At 39.1% G+C, this 4,658-nt stretch overlaps 1 pseudogene across 1 annotated transcript; it reads right to left on the bottom strand.

The window, feature by feature from the left end:
- Positions 1–767: 767 nt before the first annotated feature.
- On the bottom strand, positions 768–2,100 carry LOC100941928 (annotated as a pseudogene). The gene has a single exon (XR_001161718.1). The product of XR_001161718.1 is annotated as a 60S ribosomal protein L4 pseudogene (transcript).
- Positions 2,101–4,658: the final 2,558 nt, after the last annotated feature.

The following is a 4,658-nucleotide window of genomic DNA, read 5'->3' as shown; positions in this document are numbered from 1 at the left end:
TCACTTTTGAAGGATTTCCTCATACATTTGAGGAAGTAAAGTGACTGCTGTCTTTCACCTGTACTTCTCTGATCCCTGCCCCCAAGCTGAGGGTGTGCGCCCTCATTGCTCCTTGTTTCCTACAGGAGAAGGATGCTTTTTATTCTTTCTTTGTTTTTTTGCTTTCCTCCGGGCCTGGGTTTGAACCCGCCACTCTCAGTATATGGGGCCAGCGCCCTACTCCTTGAGTCACAAGCGCCATATAGATACTTTCTTGCAATTATAAATATTTTATTTCTTTCTCCCTTCTTCCAGAAATAAATATATGGTGGTTATTTATAAACTTTCTACATTTCATGTAGAACTGTAGACTACTTTGTCTTACACTTAAGGAATTACACCAAGATTCTTATACAATTTATATAACATGCTGATGTGCTTTATGTCTTAAAATTCATTTGTACGAGACTATTATGATACTCTTTATATTTTGGTGTTATATAATCATATATTATATCTTCCAATTTTTTAGGTTTTCTGTGATGACTAGACAGAGCTAAATGCTATAGAATTTAGATAATAATGACCGAAGAGGCATTATAGATCCTTCAGTTCAATCTCTTCATTTCATACAAACAAAAGCTAAAACATTGAGTGTGGATGGGAAAATATTATATATTTATAATATTTAGTTATATTTTTATAATTAAACATATTTAATTATATGGGAAATTAATAGCATTATTTTCCCACTCATATATTTATTATTTACATTATTTTTTTCTTTGCTCAGGTCTTTATTCAAAATAAACTGTCCAAAATGATTTGACGTTTATGGAATAAACATTAAAAGTTTATGCAGTAGGCTTCTTTTCTTCTGTGGTAGGTTTCTTTTCTGCTGGCTTCTTTTCAGCTGCTGGTTTCTTGGTAGAGGCAGCCTTTTTTCCTACTAGAGGCTTTTTCTGCTTTTTAACACCGACAGGCTTTTTCCCCTTCTTCATTGCTACAGGCCTCTTGCCTGCAACCCCCTTCTCATCTGACTTGGCCTGTAGTCTTGCAGCTGCCTTATCCACCCGAAGTTGTGATTCCTGGCCTGGCGAAGAATGGTATTCCAGCGCATGGTCTTTGCATATGGGTTTAGCTTCAACATGATTCTCAGGTTTTTCAGTGGATTCTTCTTCAGGACCCTGAGATGAATCTTTTTGCATGGTACACGAAGAGCTCTTTGGATCTCTGGGCTTTTCAAGATTCGGCTAAGGTCTGTGTTCATCATCTTGTTACATGGGAAGGTTGTAGTTACTCTTAAGGGAAGCAGCTTTACGCCAAGTGCTGTACAATTCATCTAACTTCTGGAAAGCACTTTCAGTCCAAATGCAGAAACGTCCCACATGTCCACCAGGAGCAAGTTTCAAAATGGTCAGCTTGCTTACATTAAACGGAGTAATTCCAGGGATGTTCCTGAAAGCCTTGATGATCCCATTGTCCTCATTACAGATGATGCAGGGTCCCCTGTGCTGGATACGACGACGGTTTCTCATTTTGCCCTTACCAGCCCTCATTCACTGAGAGGCATAGACCTTTTTGATATTATTCCAGGCCTTAAGTTTCTTAAGAAGTAGAACAGCCTCCTTGGTCTTCTTGTGGCCTTCAACTTTATCTTCAACCACCAATGGAAGTTCAGGAACTTCCTCAATTCGATGACCTTTAGACATGGCAAGTGCTGTAAAGCTGAGGCGGCCAGGGCAGAGCAGATGGCGTATTGCTTTTGGGTTGTGTTCACTCTACGGTGCCAGCAATGCCAGGTTTTTGTTGGTGCAAACATGGGGCCTCCATGACACATGTTTCCAAAAGCACCCTGGCTAGAACAGTGAGTCCCACCACCTCGAACTCAGGAAATCCTTGCCATAGCTCTGCCAGTACTGCATGACTCAGTATTGGTCTGGTGACCTGCTAATTCACTGACAGCATATGGCTGTCTATTGTTTTTACGCAAGTTGATGTGAACAAAGTTCACAATATCTGGTCGAATGGGAGCCTTGAAGACAGCAGGCAAAGTGACACTTTTGCCAGATGACTCCCCCTTTTCAGAGTAACTATTATCAGTGGACGGGCACAAGCCATGACAAGGAGAGGGAGAAGGCCACGCTCCTCTCCACCTCCATATCTATTGTCTCCCAAAGCCAATAATCTATTTACATTATTGAAAACCTATAATGCTCAAGACACTTTAAGATATTATCTTCAGCTTCACAGCCATCAGTAGAGTGTTCATTTAGTTATAGATGAGGAAACTGAAGCAGAGTTTCGTGGCTTGCCTATTGACCAATACATAGGTGTGAAATTCAATTCAAAATCATATTTTTGTTCCAAATCCTATGTTACTTCATCATAAAGGAAATGATCATCCTTTTCAAACAATTCCATAAAGTCCAACCAAAGTTTAATCATTTAATTGAAAGGCGAAAGATAAGTCTTTCAGAATATATTAGCAAGTCTGAATAAAACTTCCTAAGCATTTGGTTCTAAGGAATTCAAAGAAATCTTTAAAATGTGTTCTTTGGCTAACTGGCCTGAGAGAGCATGGCATGGCTGGAGAAATGAAACCATGATGAGATGAGCCGTGTAGGGCTGTTAAAAGGAAGTTAAGATGAGGCTGAGCGGTTACTGAGGAGTCAGTTATGAAAGGCCACATGCTCCATGTTGAGGAATTCCTGTCTACTCATAGACAGTGGGAAGCCTGCAGAGACCAAGTTCATCTGAACACCTTCTCTGGGATAGCCACCACCTCAGTGCCAATTTCACACTTCATGTTGCTCTTCCTCTCAGCTTACCAAGAGAGGTAGGCAGAACTCTCAGATGGGCCCCAATATTTCCTGCCTGAATCTTTGGGCATGTGATATTATGAATTGTTTTTCATATGATTAAGTTACTTTATATGGCACAGTTAACATTAAGAAAGATTATGTGAATGGACCTAATCTAATCCCATGAGGACTTTACATAAGAAAGCTTTCTCTGGGTGGTAGCAGAAGTCAGAGACTATAATCATGATTAGGATTTCATATCCCATCGCAGCCTTAAAGGAATGCTGTTGGCTTGAAAGCAATCTGTGCCCAATAGCCGGAAGGAAGGAAGGAAGGAAGCAAGGAAAAGCGAAGGGAAGGGGAGGGAGGAGAAGGGAAATATTAGTTCTACACTACAAGGAACTGAATTTGGCCAGCAACTATCTTGCAAGCAGAGTATTTATTAGAGATGCTAGATGAGAACCCAACTCAAATGGCACTTTAGAGAGAACTGAGTGGTGTCTGTAAATTGGACACTGATACACAGATGTTGTTTTAAGCCATTACGTTTGTGGTAATTTGTCATGGAGCAGAAGAAAACTAATGCACTAATCGTCCTTAATTCATTAGCAACTTCTGTTTCATCTGTACTAAGAGCAGGCTATGAACACAGCTTCAAAAATTCCCGTTAATTTGAATCATGTTTTTCTTTCTTATTTCAAAAGAACAAACTACCTGAAGGTTGCAAAACAAAGTCAGAAAGACTGGACACAGGTCACATTATGATTCTCATGGAATGAGATTCCGTGGTACTTTTCCTTGATTCCAGGTACTTTTGCCTTCATGGACCTCTTCCTTCATGTGTTTATTTTCTGTGGCCACTATAAAAAAGCACAACAAACTTGGTAGCTTAAAACAACAGTAATTTGTTCCTTCACGGTCCTAGAAGCCAGAAGCCCAAAATCAGTTTCATTTGAGTGAAATCAGGATCGGGTATCAGAAGGGCTGTGTACCTGTGGAGGCTCTAGGGGAGAATCCCTTCCCCACCTCTTGCAGTTTCGATGATTGCCAATGTTCATTGACTTGCAGCCAAATCACTTCAATTTTTACCTTTGTCTTCACATTGTCTTCTCTTCTGTAAGCCTAGTCTCTCTCTGCCTCTCACTTATAAGGGAATCTATGATGGCATTTAGGGCCCAGTCAAATAATCCAAGATCATCTCATGTAAAAATTCAAATTTAATCACATCTGCAAATTTACCATATAAGGTAACGTTTGAAGATTCTAGGGATTAGGCCTGGATATCTTTGGGGACACCATTCAGGAACTACTTTTCATAAAACAATATTAAAAATTATACTTCATTAAAAATAAATGTTTAGTAGCTTGTTTTAGACCATCATTACTACTAAGTATGCTGTTCTAACATTCAATTTGTGCACCAGCTATCTAACTGGACTAGGATAGATCTCCAAAAAGGTTTAGTGATACTTAAATGTTTTATTTTGTACATCAAATTTCACAAATAATAAGCAGCTGGTTTGGGGATAATTTCTACTTTCACTTAGATTGTATGAAATGCAACTGGGAGAAATTTTTTGGGAACATAGAAACTACAGATTCAACAAGGGATGTAGACAAATGCTGCAGACATCACTAGGTTATTGAGTCGTCTAAACATGCTGAAAGTGAAAACAAAGAATACTTTCTACCTGAAACAATTGAACTCGATTCTAATAGCATATAATGGTTTTCTAAAGGATTTCTACCTTGCATCTCAGTAGGAAAGGATAAAGGAAGGACTGAGAAGACTGTGTTTATCTGAAGCCTTGGACATGACCCACATTCAGAAATTAGAACAAATTTTTTAAGCTCTGTAAGGATATTAAAGAAATA

Source organism: Otolemur garnettii, unplaced genomic scaffold (genome assembly GCF_000181295.1).
Source record: "Otolemur garnettii isolate 467f Iridium unplaced genomic scaffold, OtoGar3 scaffold00005, whole genome shotgun sequence".
Lineage (NCBI taxonomy): Eukaryota > Metazoa > Chordata > Mammalia > Primates > Galagidae > Otolemur > Otolemur garnettii.
This window is presented reverse-complemented; position numbering and strand designations above follow the sequence as displayed.